The sequence below is a fragment of the Hylobates moloch genome, unplaced genomic scaffold, assembly GCF_009828535.3.
Source record: "Hylobates moloch isolate HMO894 unplaced genomic scaffold, HMol_V3 SCAFFOLD_3, whole genome shotgun sequence".
NCBI lineage: Eukaryota > Metazoa > Chordata > Mammalia > Primates > Hylobatidae > Hylobates > Hylobates moloch.
Genome location: NW_026652278.1, coordinates 32,382,687 through 32,402,224, shown reverse-complemented (window position 1 = coordinate 32,402,224; position 19,538 = coordinate 32,382,687). Strand labels below are relative to the sequence as shown.

At 48.0% G+C, this 19,538-nt stretch overlaps 1 pseudogene; it reads left to right on the top strand.

Annotated features, from left to right (window-relative positions):
* The first annotated feature begins 15,286 nt into the window (after positions 1-15,286).
* Positions 15,287-15,366, top strand: LOC116466257 (small nucleolar RNA U3; annotated as a pseudogene).
* Positions 15,367-19,538: the final 4,172 nt, after the last annotated feature.

Genomic DNA, 19,538 nt, shown 5'->3' with positions numbered 1-19,538 from the left:
TATTTTTTTTAATTTTTTTTGAGACAGAGTCTTCGCTTTGTCGCCCAGGCTGGAGTGCAGTGGCACGATCTCGGCTCACTACAAGCTCCGTCTCCTGGGTTCACGCCATTCTCCTGCCTCAGCCTCCCAAGTAGCTGGGACTACAGGCGCCTGCCACCACGCCCAGCTAATTTTTTGTATTTTTAGTAGAGATGGGGTTTCACCATGTTAGCCAGGATGGTCTCGATCTCCTGGCCTCGTGATCCGCCCACCTCGGCCTCCCAAAGTGCTGGGATTACAGGCGTGAGCCACCATGCCAGGCTTTTTTTTTTTTTTCTTTAACTACTGGAATAAAACCAGCAAAATATAGACAGTGATTATCTCTGGGTGGTAAGACTTCATATGATATTATTTTCTGTATACTTCTCTATAGCTTCCAAATTTTCTACCATCAGCATTTACATTTATAATTAAGAAATTATTTAAAAGGTTAAGAAGATAATTCTGGGGTTAAGCTGACACCCTAAAAGTAGACCCAGAATTTTGGCAGACCCCAGGCCCTCTGCCTAGTCCTAGGTCTGCTTCGGGGATCCCTGGCTGGCCCCTTCTATGGCAGCCTGTAAGGCCGAGGCCCGCCAGCTGGGAGTCAGCTGTGCCTGGAGACAATCCGTGTCCAATGGGAGGTGGGGGGCTCATTTCCGAGCTGGATGAGGGCCAGGTCTAGGGCCAGGCAGCAACCTGGGGCACCGGCATTCACAGCTCCTCCCCAACCTCTGTGCCTAAAAAGAGGACAGAGGCCTCAGAGTCAGCTTCTGCCCAGAGGATCCCCAGCTACTACCCAGGTCACTGGTTCTGGCCCACAGATACAGGAGAGAGGGTGAAGATGGCCATATCCCCAGTTCTGAGGCTCAGTGAGGATTTATGGAGCTGTGGTTAGGCCTAGATTTGCCTCATTCCCTCTCTCACCCCAGGCCTCCCAAGACCATGGACTCAGGGAAAGAATGGCTAATCAGAGCTGGGAGGGGGTCCTACAGGGTTGGGCCAAGGGTTTTAGACCAAGGAGTCTCAGTTAATCCCAACTGGGGTTTAGTAAAAATATGGCTAAGAAATTCTAGCCCACCTTCAAGTATTCAGCTGTGTTCAAGGAAAAAAAAACACACACACACACACACACACACACACACACACACACATAAAAAAGGCTTTTTAGACTATTTATTTATGAGCATGTGTCAAAATTTTATTTCAATCTTGCTACAAGTGAAGAGACCTATAAAAGGCAGGCTGCTTCAAGATGACTTCTTGGTAGATACATTTAGAGGCAAGAAGAGTGGTTAGCAGCATTGTTAAAATGGACACACAAAAATAATGTCTGAATAAAATATATAAAAGTCTTCCAATCAGCAGGGTGGATAGGAAACTGGTTCCTGAGAAGAAATCTAAATCCTATTAAAAGTTTATCAGAAAATTGCTTAAGCATTTTAACAAGAAGGCTGATTTCCTCCCAGAAGGAAATAATGAATTACACTTGGCAAAAAGACTGTGTCCCAGACAAGCTTGGGGGCCTTTCGTCTTCAGTTGGAAATTCAAGCTTGGCTGCTGCTCCAGGGCTGCAGGGTCAAGCATGAAGCAATTGATATGTAAATTCCAGGTTCCTGTGTGCCCAGACTTGTGCCGGGCACCAAGACGAGAATAAGACAGCAGGGCAGAAGTTGTGGAGAAGCTGAATTGTCTCTCTGCAAGGAAAAATTTCCTGACACAAGTGTCTGTCCAGGCAAGTACCCCAGAAGTTCTGAGTTCCCTCATTTTGGAGGTAAGCAAGGCCGCAGAGGAAGCAGGAGGCCTCATGGTACAGATATTTTAGAACTACTTACCCAAGTGGGGGACCTGGACCTCTGGCAGAATGCCAGATGATTTTCAATGGTGCATTGACAAGACATTAAATCACTCTGAATTTCACAGTGAGAAAGCTATTTCCTTGTCAATTTTCTTTCTTTATTTCCCTCTTTTTTTTCCACTGGAACTTGTGTTCACAGAACTGGAGTAATCACATTCCTCGCTTCATGATACACTCTCACCGTTGGTCGTTGCATGGTTTTCTTTTCTTTTTCTTTTTATTATTGTTATTTTTTGAGACAGTCTCACTCTGTTGCCCAGGCTGGGGTGCAGTGGCACAATCTGGGCTCACTGAAACCTCTACTTCCTGGGTTCAAGCGATTCTTGTGCCTCAGCCTCCCAAGTAGCTGAGATTACAGATGTGCACTACCTTGCCCAACTAATTTTGTATTTTTAGTAGAGATGAGGTTTCACCACGTTGGCCACACTGGTCTCAAACTCCTGGCCTCAAGCAATCCACCTGCCTTGGCCTCCCAAAGTGCTGGGATTACAGGTGCGAGCCACAGCGCCCAGCCTAGATTTTCTTTTAATTAGTTTAAAATACTATGGGCCGGACGCGGTGGCTCACGCCTGTAATCCCAGCACTTTGGGAGGCCGAAGTGGGCGGATCACGAGGTCAGGAGATCGAGACCATCCTGGCTAACACGGTGAAACCCCGTCTCTACTAAAAGTACAAAAAATTAGCCGGGCGAGGTGGTGGGCGCCTGTAGTCCCACCTACTCCGGAGGCTGAGGCAAGAGAATGGCGTGAACCCCGGGGGGCAGAGCCTGCGGTGAGCCAAGATTGCGCCACTGCACTCCAACCTGGGTGACAGCGAGACTCCGTCTCAAAAAAAAAAAATACTATCATAAGCATCCATGACTTTATCACCCAAAACAAAATCTCAGACCTTGACAATAACTGACAACTAACCAAATGGTACCACATCCCATTCTCTGCCTCTGACCTCAGCCAACTCACAACCCTGAATCCCATAGTCATCATTCCCTTGCTTTCCTTTTAATAGTTTTATAGCACTTTTATTTATTCCTTAAAAGTTTGTTTTAAATTTTAACTGTTCTTTATTAAAAAATAGTATCAGGCTATATGTAACTTTTTTTGACTTGGCATTTCACATAATATTGCTAAGAGTCATCCATATTATTGCATGCCACTTAAGTTCCTTTGTTTTGACTACAGTATAATATTCCATTGTGTGAGATTAGCTCAGGCTATTATAAAGATATCACTTTCCTTACACTCATGAGCATAGCAGCATTATTCACACTAACCAAAAGCTGGAAGCAATCCAAGTGCCCAGCAAGAGATGAATAAACAAAATAGCCAGGTGAGGTGGCTCATGCCTGTAATCCCAACACTTTGGGAGGCCAAGGCAGGAGGATCCCTCAAGCCCAGGAGTTCAAGACCAGCCTGAGCAACATAGTGAAACCTCGTCTGTACAAAAAATAAAAAATTAGCCAGACAGGGTGGTGTGCTCCTGCAGTGCCAGCTACTCAGGGGGCTGAGGTAAGAGGATTGCTTGAGCATTGGCGGTCAAAGCTGCAGTGAGCCGTGATCATGCCACTGCATTCCAGCCTGTGCAACAGAATGAGACTCTGTCTTGAAAAACAACTTTAAAAAAAAATGTAGTACATACACATACAATGGAATATTATTCAGCCTTAAACTCTGACACATGCTACAACATGGATGAATCTTGAGAACATTATGCTAAGTGAAATAAGCCAGTCACAAAAGGATAAATACTGTATGGTTCCACTTACATCAGGTGCCTCGAATAGTTAAATGCACAGGGATGAGAGTAGGATGGTGGTTGCCAGGAGCTGGGGTGGGGAGAGGAATGGGGATTATCATTTGATAGGTAAAGAGTTTCACTTTGGGAAGAGTTCTGGAGTTGGATGATGGTGATGGCTACATAACAATGTGAATGTAATTAATGCCACTGAACTGTACACTTAAAAGTGGTCAAAAACAGGCTGGGTGCAGTGGCTCACGCCTGTAATCCCAGCACTTTGGGAGGCCAAGGCGGGCAGATCGCCTGAGCTCAGGAGCTCGCAACCAGGCTGGGCAACACGGTAAAACTCCGTCTCTACTAAAATACAAAAAATGAACCGGGTGTGGCAGCGTTCGCCTGTAGTACCAGCTACTCCGGAGGCTGAGGCAGGAGAATTGCTTGAACCCGGGAGGCAGAGGTTGCAGTGAGCCAAGATCATGCCACTGCATTCCAGCCTGGGTGACAGAGTGAGACTCCTATCAAAAAAAAAAAAAAAAATGGTTAAAAGTAGTAAAATTTTATGTTATGTACATTTTACAATAATAAAAACATATCTTTCCCATCAATGAGCATTTGGGTTGTTTGATTCTTCCAGTTTCCTCGAAGAGAATGTCTCAGTTTGGTGGTAGTGTGTCTTTAACACCTCTCTAACGTGTGTTTCTCTTCTTTCCCTTTTTAACAGAGAGGAAGATTCAACTGCAAGAGCTTTCAGCAGGCAATGGTGTCCAACTAGAATCGAAACACATGGTTATTGTTTTACTTATTTTTATAATTACTTTTGATTTTGGCAAGTAATGGGTGGTTTTGCAGTTACTGTAGTGCTATAAGGCTTTTTTAAAAAAACAATAAACATACTTGAGTAAGAAATAGTAAGTTGATTTAAAGAAAAATATCAAGTAAATAATATTTTAGGTAGAATATGGATTTGGCATGAATTGTGACACTGGTACTTGAATGTGGAAAGTTTGGGAAACATGAATTTAGAGGTTGCTCAGACTGTTACTGAACCGGTGATCTCTGAGACCCTTCCAAGGTTAACAATCTCTGATATTCTGGATGTACAGACAGTATAGGTCATAGGAGCTCAGCAAGTGCTAGAATGGACAGGGAAGGCTTTGTGGGACATGATCTTGGTCTTAAAGAATGAGTAGGATTTAAGTGAAGATAAAGAGGAAATCAGAGTTCTTCCAGGCAAAGAAAATGACATGAAGGTCAAACTAACCAAGGTATGCTTAAGGGCTAATGAGTTTGCTTGGTGGAAGCAAAGGATAGTGATAGAAAATAAAGGAAATCACCAGGCATGGTAGCTAATGCCCGTAAGGCCAAGACAGGAGGATCACTTGAGCCTAGGAGTTTGAGACCAGCCTCAGTAACAGTCAGACCCCATTTCTAAAAAATAAAATAAAAGAAAGAAAATAAATTTGGAAAATCTAAAAAATCTGAGGACTTTAGACTTAGTTGTGAGGGTATAGGGAGTCACAGAAAGTTCTTGAGCAGGTAAGTGACAAGATGAATGGACTCAGATCTTGAGTAGGTACCACTTGGTTTTTGGTGAAAATTTCCTCCTTGTCCAGCCTGAGGCTGCTGACTAGTTCATTTATCTCTCAAATGTTTATCAAAGGCCTTCCATGTACCAGGCACTGCCCTGTGAATTCAGTGATGCACAAAAACATACTCCTCATCCTACAATTCTCTAGTGTGTGAGCCAGGCATTAAATGAAGTAACCATGTAAACATAAACTTCCAAGGGTCAATAAGTCCAACTAAAGAGGTGCTCCTGATGCCAGGAGTGCATATAGCAGTGGGGAGGCTTACCTGCCTTAGGAGTCAGGGCAAGGCTGTTCTGAGGAAGCCACAGCTGAGCTGATATTGAAAGGATAAGAGGCATTACATGGGTGAAGAGAAGAGGGAAAAGCATTTCAGACAGGGAAAGCAGAATGCCCCACAGCCCTGTGGCCTGCAGAGGAAGGCTGGGGGGATCAGGAGCCCCAGGAGGGCAGGAGGGGATCAGGGAAAAGGTCATTATGGCTGGGTATCAGGGAACATGGTATGAAGAGAGGCTGGAGCCCCACAGGCTCTAGGAAGGTTTGGGAGTTTATCCTAGAAGAGAGGAGTGCCATTGACAGAGCTGTGACATGGTCAGATCAGTGTTTATTTACATTTTGAGACAGGATCTTGCTCTGTTGCCCAGGCTGGAGTGCAGTGACCAGATCACAGCTTACTGTAACCTCGACTCCTGGGCTTGAGTGATCTTCCTATCTCAGCCTCCTGAGTAGCCGGGACTACAGGCATGTGCCACCATGCCTGGCTAATTTTTTACTTTTTGTAGAGACAGGGTCTCACTATGTTGCTCAGGCTAGTCTCAAATTCCTGGGCTCAATAATTCTCCTGCCTCAGCCTCCCAAAAAGTGTTGGGATTACAGGTGTGAGCCACCGTGCCTGGCCCAGATTATTGTTAAAAATAATAATAATAATCAGGGCCGGGCACGGTGGCTCACGCCTGTAATCCCAGCACTTTGGGAGGCCAAGGCGGGCAGATCACGAGGTTAAGAGATCAAAACCATCCTGGCCAACATGGTGAAACCCTGTCTCTACTAAAAATACAAAAATTATCTGGGCATGGTGGTGCATGCCTGTAATCCCAGCTACTCAGGAGGCTGAGGCAGGAGAATCGCTGGAACCCGGGAGGTGGAGGTTGCAGTGAGCTGAGATCGTGCCACTGCACTCCAGCTTGGTGACAGAGCAAGACTCCGTCAAAAAAAAAAAAAAAAACCAAACCTTCTGGTACATGTGAGAAAGACAGGGTAACATGAATAGCTCTCTCTCAGGCTGCCCCAGAACACTCCAGACGCTGGAGATTGGGAGGCTGATCTGAAGAGAGTGTGCAGGAGGCTGAGGTGGGCCTGGGGTGGCAGCAAAGAAAAGCAAAGGGGACAGGGTGACTGTGAGGATCGGACAGAGTATAAGCTGGGTAGGGGCCAGAAGGGACCCGTATGACCAGGGGAGGGGCACATGAAGAGGACCCATGAGTAGGGTACTGCAAGCAGTGCGGGGAGAGGCTGGAGCCTGGAAGAGAAGGCAGGGCTGGAGTCACTCCCAGAGGCACAAAGCTGCGGCAGTAACTAAGTTTGCCCAGGAGAGGGCTCCACCTTGGGAAAATGGCTACGTCTCAATGACTCAAATGATCTCTGAGGTCCCCTGGAGAAAAGATGTCCAAGGACGGGGCCTTGGGGAACTCCTGGCATTCTTGGAGGAAAAGGAGCCAGGGACAGTGGTTGAGGGCAGGCTGGAAGGGGATGGACCGAGCAAAGACACCAGGTTAGGAGCAGGAAGGGGACCAGGAAGAGCACAGAGCTGCAGTGGCAGGGTTCGTGAGTGGGAACAGAGAAGGGTCACCCGCCTGGGTGATTGGCAAGCCTGGAGGCTCCGCAAGTCCAGCCCCCCAGTCTGCAGGGGGCAGACACCATGCTTTGTTTTCACCTTCTCCTCGGTATGATGGGCGAGGCAGTGGTAGTAGAGGTTGGTGGAGGCCAGTGGGAGAACACTGACCAGGATGGCGGAACGGAGCTGACCTGAAAGTGAGGACGCCTCACTTGACCCCCACATTCATCCCCCTTTTCTTTCTAAGCATCCCTGGGCTTTAGAAAAATAGGGAGACTGAGAAGAAAACCTCTCTAGAAGGAGCCAGACTTTAGGGCTGGGAGGGAGAAGAGGAAACCTGAACAGGAACCCCATCGTGCTTTTCTTTTTTTTTCTTTTTTTTTTTTTCTTTTTTGAGACAGAGTCTCGCTCTGTCGCCCAGGCTGGAGCGCAATGGCGCGATCTCGGCTCACTGCAAGCTCCGCCTCCCAGGTTTACGCCATTCTCCTGCGTCAGCCTCCCGAGTAGCTGGGACTACAGGCGCCCGCCGCCACGCTCGGCTAATTTTTTGTATTTTTAGTAGAGACGGGGTTTCACCGTGTTAGCCAGGATGGTCTCAATCTCCTGACCTCGTGATCCACCCGCCTCGGCCTCCCAAAGTGCTGGGATTACAGGCGTGAGCCACCGCGCCTGGCCACCCATCGTGCTTTTCAACATTTGTAAGCGGGCGGGGAATAAGGTAAGCTTCGGACTCCGAGGCTCGTGTGCACAGGCGCACATGCATGCAGGTACCCACATAGACCTGTGCTGACTTGAACACCTGCACTCACTGATTCACATGCGCATCCTCTCGAACACACGCTCACACAGCCCTCATTCACATGCCTCCTCCCTTGCCTTGCACACACACTCATACTGACGTCCCTCCTAAACACGCGTTCCCTCTTACCCTGCCACTCCCCAACTACGCACACACCCAGGAGAATCCTAGGAAGCTGTTCACAATAGTCCTGGATCTCCAGGAATGTGTGTGAGTACCCACGATGTGTGTGTATCTACGTAAGATGCAATTCAGAGGGGTGATGTGTGGGTGGGTGGGGATGGGGGATACCCCAAGATGTGATCTGTGTCTGTGAGGGGATGAATGTAGTAAAGTGTGCATTCATTCATTCCATCATTCACTCAACCAGGTTATGGAGGCACCACCATGTCCCAAGCACTGCACTTGGTTTAACAGTGAACCAGACAGACACTATCACTGCTCCCAATCTAATGGGTTCCAGAGAAGACAGGCCCTGAGGACATAGCTGGGAAATGCCGTGAAGGGGGAATGCCATGTACTGTGGGAGCTGGGAACAGGCAAAGTGACCCACGGAATTTCCCAAGAACAAGGTGCGTACCTTAGTGCAGTGAGTATAGACACTGGTCTGGGGGGCGCCTCTGGGATGTGAGCTGCATGTCAGCAGGTTGGAAGGTATTTTGGTGGACATGAGGATTGGGAGGTATGGGGTATGATATGTGCGTGTGTGTACAGCTGTGTGTGTATGGGAAGGAGTGAGGTGTGTATCATTATCAGAATTATTGGAGCAAACAGGCTCTTTATTGTGTGTATAATTTCCCTGCGTCCCATCGGTTCTCTCTGTGCAGGGGGAGTTGGAGTGGAACTAAACCAAATAGGGGATTTAGCAACTTCGAGGGGCTGTGGCAGAGCTTAAAGTGCTGCTGATAGATGGTGGTGGCAGGCAAGGGAGAGAAGAGGTGTCACCAGCAGTGGAGAGGGAACAGAAGAGGGAATTTTGACTGGGCTGGGGGCAGGGACCACTGCCTGGTGCCCACTTTCAGAGAGGAGGTCTGGGGACAAGTGCAGGAACTGGCCGTTTTCTGCAATAACCTGAGAGAAGAAAAGGGATGGGGAGAGGGAATGCCCAATACAGCTCAGTCCTGCCTGGGGCAGGGGGTTCGGGCCTGAGGGCCTGGCTGCACAGCCTCTCTTCTTTTAGGGGTCTCATATATGGACCCTTATATATGAGGTTCATATATTTCATGCATCTCATATGTGGAAAATGGCCCTGAAGTTTAGTGGAAATAAATCATTTCAATGTTGAGTTCAAATCTCGGCTCTGCAGTAGGACCTTGGGCAAGTTACTTCTCAGAGTAGTGCAATAATTGGAGTAATAATATTTATTTTGCAGGGTTGTGGTGATCAGTAGTAACATATAAAAACTTTGGCACCTTGGAAGCACTCGATGAATGATAATGTTTTATTAAAGATATTGGATCTACTTTGGGAGGCTGAGACAGGCGGATTGCCAGAGTCCAGGAGCTCAAGACCAGCCTGGGCAACATGGTAAAACCCTGTCTCTACAAAAAATAATAATAATTATTATTATTATAGGCCGGGCATGGTGGCTCACACCTGTAATCCCAACACTTTGGGAGGCCGAGGCTGGTGGATCATTTAAGGTCAGGAGTTCGAGACCAGCCTGACCAACATGGTGAAACTCCGACTCTACTAAAAATTACAAAATCAGCTGGGCATGGTGGTGGTTGCCTGTAATCCCAGCTACTTGGGAGGCTGAGGCAAGGGAATCACTTGAAGCCCGGAGGCGGAGGTTACAGTGAGCCAAGATTGCACCATTGCACTCCTGCCTGAGCAACAAGAGTGAAACTCCATCTCAATAATAATAATAATAATAATAATAATAATAATAATAATAACACATAAATTAGCCAGGCATGGTTGTGTGTGCCTGTAGTCTGTTACTCAGGAGGCTGAGGTGGGAGGGTCACTTGAGCCCTGGAGGTCGAGGCTGCAGTGAGCTGAGATTGCACCACTGCACTCCAGCCTGGGAAACAGAGACTGTCTCAAAAAAAGAAAAAAAAGGCTGGGCGCGGTGACTCATGCTTGTAATCCCAGCACTTTGGGAGGCCAAGGGGGGCGGATCACCTGACATCAGGAGTTTGAGACCAGCCTGGCCAACGTGGTGAAACCCGGTCTCTACTAAAAATACAGAAGTAGCTGGGTGTGGTGGTGCATGCCTGTAATCCCAGCTACTCGGGAGGCTGAGGCAGGAGAATCACTTGAACCCGGAAAGCGGAGGTTGCAGTGAGCCGAGGCCGCGCCATTGCACTCCAGCCCAGGTGACAAGAGTGAAACTCTGTCTCAAAAAAAAGACATTGAATCTGTTCGTAGATCTACATCATCTACCTGCCAATCAATCTACACCTCTCCCACCCTGTAAGATTAAAACCCAGCCTGTTCCTACCCAGGCTTGTGGGGACAGCTCCTTCTCCCTGCTCTGGGGCTGGAGAAATGTTTCTGAATAACAGTGTCTGTTTCTGTGGCTGCCCCTCCAAGCATGTTTCTGTCACCAGTTTCTTTTTTCTTCTCTCTTTTACGTTATTTTTTCCCCGCTTAGCCAAGTAGAAAATAAGCGTAAAGAAGCAGGAGAAAGAAAACCTTTAATCCCACCACTCAGAGGCAATTATAAAAATTGCTAACATTTCTTGAGTGCCACTTTGTATCAAGCTTTGCATCCAAATGCTTCCGATGCTTTATTTCATTTCATCCTCACAATAACCCAGGGAAACTGGTACCATGATTATCCCCACTTAATAGAAGCTGAAGCATGGAAGGTACCTTGCCCAAGATCATATAGCTAGTAAGTGATATAAGAAGGATGTGACTTGGGCAAACTCCACTTTCCTTCCAGTCTTTTAGCTATTCTGTTTTCTGAGGACTTTCCTGCTGGCTTCCTATAGCCTCTTGCTGTCTTAGTTGAGCCAGATCTCTAGCCTTTACTTTACAAATATTTATTGCTCACCTCCTCTGTCTTGGGCATCGTGCTGGGCCCTGCTGGGAGGCAGGAGGCAGCTACAGAGAAGCTTTCCAGGGCCCAGCTGCTAGCAGTCCTTTAGAGCAAGGACCAGAGAACAAAATTATTGCCCAGGGATAAAGCAATGCAGAAGCAGCAGCAAGAGATGCTGCCAGCAGGGGCTTGGGAAGGAGCTTCCCTGAGGATTCTACTCTCAGCTGAGCCCTCACCTAATGCCCACTTCTCCTACCAACTCCCATCACTGCATTCTATCTCTTCCTCAGGCATGGCCCTGACACCCAAAGGACCTGAGACCCTGAATCCCACAGCCCTGGGGCTGCAGCAGGCCTGCAGGCTCATTCTCAGGATCATTGCAGCAGCCAAAATGCCTTTCTGCCCTCCATCCAGCCAATCCACCAGTGACCACTTGAATCACCTAAAGCTGACTCCATTTTGTCCCTGTTCTGCTCAAAAGCCATGGCACTCAGTTAAGTACGAACTCCTCAGCTGGCTGGCATTCAGAGAGGGTCTCGCTGATCTAAACTCAAACTGCCTTTGCAGCCTTCTTTCTGCTGCCCACCCTGCTCACAATTACACCCCAACTGGAAAACTCCTTCTCAACAGCTCTTCCTTATTAACACCCCACCTTTCCTTCAAGTCCTATAGGAAGTGGCTCTTCCTACAAAACCTTTCCTGAACATCCTCCCCAAGCACAATGACCACCAGGCATATCTCCTCCTTTGAGGTCCATAGTCCTTTATACTCCTTCCCAGGCACTGATCTTAGGCTGCCTGATAGCATGATGTTTTTTATCTGTCAGGTTGTAGCATAATTATTTTTTAATTGAGGTAAAACTTATGTACAGTAAAGTACAATAATCTTAAGCGAATTTTTTTTTGTTTAAGATGGAGTCTTGCTCTGTGGTCCAGGTTGGAGTGCAGTGGCACGATCTCAGCTCACTACAACCTCCGCCCCCTGAGTTCAAGCAATTCTCCTGCCTCAGCCTCCTGAGTAGCTGAGACTACAGGTTCATGCCACCATGCCCGGCTAATTTTTGTATTTTTGGTAGAGATGGGATTTCACCATGTTACCCAAGCTAGTCTCAAACTCCTGACCTCAGGTGATCTGCCTGCCTCAGCCTCCCAAAGTGCTGGGATTACAGGTGTGAGCCACCGTGCCCAGCCCTTAAGTGAATTTTAAATGAATTTTTACATACACACTGTAACCTCTAACCAGGTGAAGATACAGCACATTTCTAGTGTCCCAGAATGATCCTTTTGCCTCTTTCCCCAGGATCTCCTATTCTTTTTTTGAAATAACTTTTATTTTAAAATATGTATTTCTTTATTTACTTGAGACACCGTTTCATTCTGTCACTCAGGCTGGAGTGCAGTGGCGCAATCACAGCTCACCATAGCCTCGACCTCCCCGGTCAGCTCATCCTCCCACCTCAACCTCCCCAGTAGTTTGGACTATAGGCACATGCCACATGTAGTCACAGAGTTCCACCATGTTGCCCAGGCTGGTCTTGAACTCCTAGGCTCAAGCAATCCACTCACCTTGGTCTCCCAAAGTGCTGAGATTACAGGCATGAGCAATGGCTAAAATAAGTTTTTATGCCTTAATAAATCCTTCATTGGAAAATCCAGTACCTCCTATTCTTTTTTTTTTTTTTTTTTTTTTTGAGACAGAGTCTCACTCTATCGCCCAGGCTGGAGTGCAGTGGTGTGACCTTGGCTCACTGCAAGCTCTGCCTCTTGGGTTCACGCCATTCTCCTGCCTCAGCCTCCCGAGTAGCTAGGGCTACAGGCGCCGCCACCACTCCAGGCTAATTTTTGTTTGTATTTTTAGTGGAGACGGGGTTTCACTGTGTTAGCCAGGATGGTCTCGATCTCCTGACCTCGTGATATGCCTGCCTCATCCTCCCAAAGTGCTAGGATTACAGGCGTGAGCCACCGCGCCCGGCCTCCAGTACCTCCTATTCTAATTTATATCATCATAGATTAATTTTCCTTGTTATTGGGCCAGGCACAGTGGCTCATGCCTGTAATTCCAGCACTTTGGGGTGCTGAGACAGGCGGATCGCTTGAGCTCAGAAGTTGGAGACCAGCCTGGGTAACATGGCGAAACCCCATCTCTACAAAGTATACAAAAATTAGCCAGGCGTGATGGCGCAGGCCTGTAATCCCAACTACTTGGGAGGCTGGGGCATGAGAATTACTTGAACCCAGGAGGCAGAGGTTGCAGTGAGCCAAGATCATGCCACTGCACTCCAGTCTGGGCAATAGAGTGAGACTCTGTCTCTAAAAATATATTTTTTTCCTTGTTATTGAAGCTTTTTTTTGAGACAGGGTCTCATTCTGTTGCCCAGGCTGGAGTGCAATGGTATAATCGCAGCTCATTGCAGCCTTGACCCCCTGGGCTCGAGTGATCCTCCCACCTCTGCCTCCCCAAGTAGCTGGGACTACAGGTGTGTACCACCATGCCCAGCTAATTTTTCTGTGTTTTATTTTTTTCGTAGAGATGAGGTTTCACCATGTTGTCCAGGCTGGTCTCAAACTCCAGGGCTCAAGCAATCTGCCTGCCTTAGCCTCCCAAAGTACTGGGATTACAGGTGTGAGCTACCATATAGGGCCTTGTTATTGAAACTTAGATAAATGAAGCATACAATATACACTCTTTTGTGTCCAACTTATTTCATGTAACATTGTATCTCTGAAATTTACCTACACTATTGCATTTTCCAGTAGTCCGTTGTCTTTCCTTGCTTTGTAGAATTCCACTGTGGAAATATACCAAAATGTACTTACCCATTCTATTATTGATAGACATTTGGGTTGTCCCAGTTTGGGATTAGTACAAAATCAGCTGCTGTGACCATCCTTGTATTTGACTTTTGCTGAACATAAGTATTCATTCTCATGAGCATATATATGCAGGAGTAGATTTGCTGAGTTGTAGAATACACATATGTTAGCTTTAGTGGTTACTTCCAAAGAGTTGTCCAGAGATGCTACCAACTTACACTTCCAGCAATGTATGTGAGTTCTAGTTGCTGCAATATTTTCAGTCTTTTTATTATTTATTTATTTACTGAGATAGAGTCTCACTGTGTCACCCAGGCTGGAGTGCAGTGGCACAATCTTGGCTTACTGAAACTTCTGCCTCCCGGGTTCAAGTGATTCTCGTGCCTCAGCCTCCCAAGTAGCTGGGATCACAGACATATGCTACCACACCCAGCTAACTTTTGTATTTTTAGTAGAGACAGGGTTTCGCCATGTTGGCCAGGCTGCTCTCGAACTCCTGACCTCAGGTTATCTCACTTTGGCCTCCCAAAGTGCTGGGGTTACAGGCGTGAGCCACCATGCCCAGCCAGTCTTTTTATTATTTATTTTTATTTATTTATTTATTTATTTTGAGAGAGTCTTGTTCTGTCGCCCAGCCTGCTGGAGTGCAGTGGCACAATCTTGATTCACTACAACCTCCGCCTTCTGAGTTCAAGCAATTCTCCTGCCTCAGTCTCCCAAGTAGCTGGGATTACAGACATGCACCACCATACCCACTTAATTTTTGTATTTTTTAGCAGAGATGGGCTTTGGCCATGTTGGCCAGGCTGGTCTTGAATGCTTGGTCTCAAGTGATCCACCCTCCTTGGCCTCCCAAAGTGCTGGGATTACAGGCATGAGCCACCATGCCCCACCTAGCCCTTTCTTTTTTTTTTTTTTTTTGAGATGAAGTTTCACTCTTATTGTCCAGGCTGGAGTGCAATGGTGTGATCTCAGCTCACCACAACCTCTGCCTCCCGGGTTCAAGCTATTCTCTTGCCTTAGCCTCCGGAGTAACAGGGATTACAGGCATGCACTACCACGCCCAGCTAATTTTGTATTTTTAGTAGAGATGGGGTTTCTCCGTGTTGGTCAGGCTGGTCTCAAACTCCCGACCTCAGGTGATCTGCCTGCCTCGGCCTCCCAAAGTGCTGGGATTACAGGCGTGAGCCACTACGCCCGGCCCCCACCTAGCCTTTTTAATTTTAACCATTTCAGCAGATGTGATCATGATTTATTTATATTTTAAAATAATATTAATATTAATAATATTTACCACCTATTGGCACTAGAAATTTAGCATCCATTGCCTTTAATATTAACAACTCTAGAAAGTAGATATTTTTATCTCCATTTTACAAGCGAGGCTCTGAGTGACTAAGAGTTGAACAAGGTGACATGGATGTAAGTCATAGAACCAGAACACCAGTGCAGAATCCTCTGACAACAAAAGCCTGTTTGCCCCTTGCCTGCCACACAGTAGGGAGCAAGAGCCTTGTCTTTCTCCTCTGAGATGCTCCATAGTGCTTAAGTAAGAGCTTAAGAAGGCTTATTAAATTAAATGAATTGGTGTCCATGAAGAGGCTGTGCTCTTGCATCAGGGCAGGCCCATCCAGGTGCTCTAAATTCCAGCGACTAAGACTGTACTTTTAGGGATCATTTCTTTAGTTCATTACTAGATAAGTTTCTCTGAATATGTAGAGTGCAGAATTATAATAAATAGATTTTAAAATAAATAAGTAAATAAATTCCAGTGACTGACTAGATTTAGTTGCAATCAGGAGATCTTGTTTTTGGAAAGAAGGAAGGAAAGAAGGAGGGAAGAGAGGGAAGAAGGAAAGAAAGGAGGAAAGGAAGGAAGCAAGGAAGGAAGGAAGGAAGGAAAAAAACACCACTGTTTGTCTGTTTGTTTGTTTGTTTTGAGATGGAGTCTTGCTCTGTCACCCAGGCTGGAGTGCAGTAGCGCGATCTCAACTCACTGCAACCTCCACCTCCCAGGTTCAAGCCATTCTCTTGCCTCAGCCTCCTCAGTAGCTGGGATTCCAGCCACCCACCACCATGCCCAGCTAATTTTTGTATTTTGAGTAGAGTTAGGGTTTCACCATGTTGGCCAGGCTGGCCTTGAACTCTTGAGCTCAGGTGATCTGCCCACGTCGGCCTCCCAAAGTGCTGGGATTACAGGCGTGAGCCACTGCACCCAGCCAAAACACCGCTATTAATCAATTGGGCCTCAGTTTCCTCATGTGTAAAATGGAGATAATAATATTGCCTTGGCTAATGAGAGAATGAGAGGCAGTGCTTTACCGTTTGTAAATTTTAATTTGTATATTGATAGAATTATTTAGCCATAGCCACCGTGTGTGGAACTTTCTAAAATATATGGATTCCAGGGACCCAGCCCTGAAGATCCAGACTGGCATGATCTAGGGTGGGGCCTGAGTATGTACATTTTTAAAAAGCTTCTCTGGGTGATTTCAATGCTCAGCTAAGGGTGAGAACAGCTGGGGTAAAAATATGTATGATCATCATTATTATTAGAATATGATCATCACTGTAGTTATCTTTTGGAGGATGAAAGTGGGGGAACACCCTTCAGGGAAGTCTATAAACACCTAGATCCATTGTAAGTCCTTAAATAAGGACCACTGCCACTGTCTTCACTCCCTGGTCATCTCTGGCCTGGGGTTTCAGAGGCAGGTTCATAAGTGTGTGTGTATGTGTTTTCATGAATATGTGCTTGGAAAAGGCAATGAGAAGAAAGCAAACTGTGAGGGGTTTCTGTCTTGAGAGGAAGCTACTGGAACCAGGAAGAGCAAGCAGTCTGATTCCTAGGGGCTCAGGCCTATGCACTTAACCGTAAGAAACAAGCAAAAGCGGCCCCGCTGAGCTCCATGAGGAGCATGGCTAATCCTGTCACTCTGATTTCCGTGTGCGGATGGTCTCCTTGTGGGGATGGTCAGTTCCTGCAGACCTGTAACTGCTGAGCTCATGAAGAGCCCCCTGGGATCTGGCTTGAGAGTCCAGCAGCCAACTCTCTTCCTCCTGTTAGTACTTTACCCCATAACCTGGGTATCCCAGGGTACTGTCCATCTCTGAGAGGTTAGAGCAGGGCAAAGACCAACCCACCGATTCCCCTCTGTCCAGAGACTTCAGTTCCTGGGCCACTTTCTATCCAAGGCCACAAGGCCAAGTTCTAGGTCTCTTCCACTCTTTATACTCAGTAGTGGGGACCTTATGGGACTAAGCTAGGGTCCCTGCATGTCCTGACATGGAGGTGGGAGTGAGTAGAGGGCCAGGGCTCAGAAAAGGATGTGGGAAGAGAAAAAGGGAAATAAAATAGAGGGCAGAATTAATGAAGTGGCTTCAAAAGCTAATAGTGCATTTCCCAGCATCTCCTCCTGTGACTCTCCCATCCCAAGGGAACCTGCCCACACCCCCAAAGCAGCCTGCCCAGCTCTCAGTCCACCTGCTAGGGATCCCAGTGCTGGAAAGAGGCAGGAAGTTTCTCAAGGTGAGGGAGAGAACTCCCCTTCCTTTATACTCCAATCTCTGGAGATGAAACCCCAGGTCTCAGCCCGCCCCCCCGTGAAGCACAGGCCCACCCCCACCCCTACCCAGCTTCAAAATAGCCAGTGGGAGGTGCATTATCTGGGGATGCTTTGGGGACAGCTCCCGCCATCCACAGCCCTGGCCATCTTAGTTTCTTTCAGCTCATCCCATCAAATGCCCTCCTTTCTCCCAGGCCTCCTCCCTAGAAGCTGACCTGGAGCTGGATTCCCAAATAAACAGTAACTAATTGGATTAGGAGCCGATAATACTGTTGACCTTTCTTAATGTCTACTGGCTGTCTTTCCACCACACTGAGGCTTAATTGTATGGGATGGGGAGGAGGGTGGGGGACTTCCAGGAGTGAAGTGACCCCTGTTAACCTTAGATAAAATGGGCTCAGCGTCTTCCCAACTGCCTGTCATCCCCCATGGAGCAGGAACACACACATGCTCCCTCTCTCATCAAATAATTACACAGATGATACACACATGCATAGGCATGCATACAGAGATGCAAACACACCCAGAGGGCACATATGCATCCACACGTGGTGCACACATAACTTTGAACCTGGGTCATATATGTGCACAAGTCACACTTGAATGATACACATACAAAATTACATATATGAAAGACAAGTATATGCATATACACAGATACACATTTGCAAAATGCAAACATACAGATGCATATCGATAAATATATATTATTGCACACATGCAAATACATAATGGATGTACTCGCATATGTAGACAAGATACATATGCAAGTAAAGATACACTGACATGCACACGTATGCATGATGCTTAAATGAGCATGCAAAGTCCATGATACAAGTGCATACACACATATGCATGCTACGCATACCTTTGCACACCGATAGATGTCAGACCCCCACCCCCCACCACCACCACACACACACACACACACACATAGGCATTTTGCCCCATTCCACAGCCCATCTCTTTCCCAGTCTCTGCTGCTACCACTTTCTATTTGTTCCTGGGTTGTCTGGCTGTGTTTCTGGGATCCTGAGTATTATGGGTCTCTTGGAGTTCTGGCCCAGCCCCTCTGAGTGTCTCCTCCTCTCAGAATCTCTGGGGCCCTGTCCCCGTGTGGATCTCTCTCATCCTGGGATACTGGAGTGGAAAAGGACCTGGCTGCCACGGTGGTAGGGAGGGCATGAAAAGGGAAGAGATTAGAAGGGGAGGATGGGAGAGAAGGGCCAGAGCGGATGGAAAGGAGGGTCGGGGGAGAGGGGAGCAGGGAGCGAGGGGCGGGGGAGGGGCGCCTGCCTGCGCACAGCAGATGTTGCCGCTCCTCGGATGGCGCTGTTAATGTAAGTGGAGTTTCTGCAATGGTAATTAGGAGGGCCCTCATTACCCTGGCGGAGCCGGCTGAGAGCCGATAAAGCCGAGGGGGAGAAGGGCCGACATCAGGGTAATGGGGGAGCAGGGCCATTGAGGAGCTGGAGCCGAGCCGGGACCGCTCCGCGCGCAGCTGGAGCCCGGCGAGAGGGCCGCGGAAGGGGGGTGAGGACCGGGCCCGGAGCCCGGGGAGGAGCCGGGAGGCGAGCGGCAAGGGGCACGGCGCGGCTGGGTCTGCCCCGGGGTTTCGCACCGCGACGCGGGTCGAAGTACCGCGAGTTGGCCCTGACTGCCTGCAGGATGAGGGTGTCGAGGAGGGTTCCAGGCCAGCGTGCCTGCCTCGCCTCCAGCGCGGGGTAAGGAGATCCACGGAGGCCTCTGCGCCTAAACTCAGGTGGCCAGACAGAGATGGGGCGGGAGGTGGGTAAACGGAAAGGACACCCTTCCCCTCTATGGGCCCCGCCCGCTGTGCAAGGGTGGGGAACTAGCACCCTCGTCCAGCGTCTAGCGTGACAAAGACATACACTCTAGAATAGCCAACACAAGAGTTGAAGGCTCCAGAATGTCAGATCACACACTGGAGAAGACCAGCCTTCAGGGTTGGAGGTAGAAGCCTTTTGACTCTTGGGATTGAAAGGAGACCAGTCACCCCTCCTGGGAGGACTCTCCCACCCATCCTCCCCTACATAGTAACCTCCCAGCCCTAGAGGAGCTACAAGCAAAGAGAATTGGAGAAGCTCATCCAAGCAGTCCTAAGTACCTTGCTTCCATGCAGGGCTTTGCAGGAAGAGGAAGGGAGGCAGGGAAGGGTACCGTGACAGCTGTAGACATCACCTGCAGCTCTGCTCCCCAGCCAGGAACCCAGGAGGCCCTCCCAGACCCCCAGAATGGGGTTCTGGGGTGGGCAAATCATTTGCCATCTATCCTCCTCACACCTGAGTATTCTAGGATGGGCTTCCAGCGCTTTCCAGGC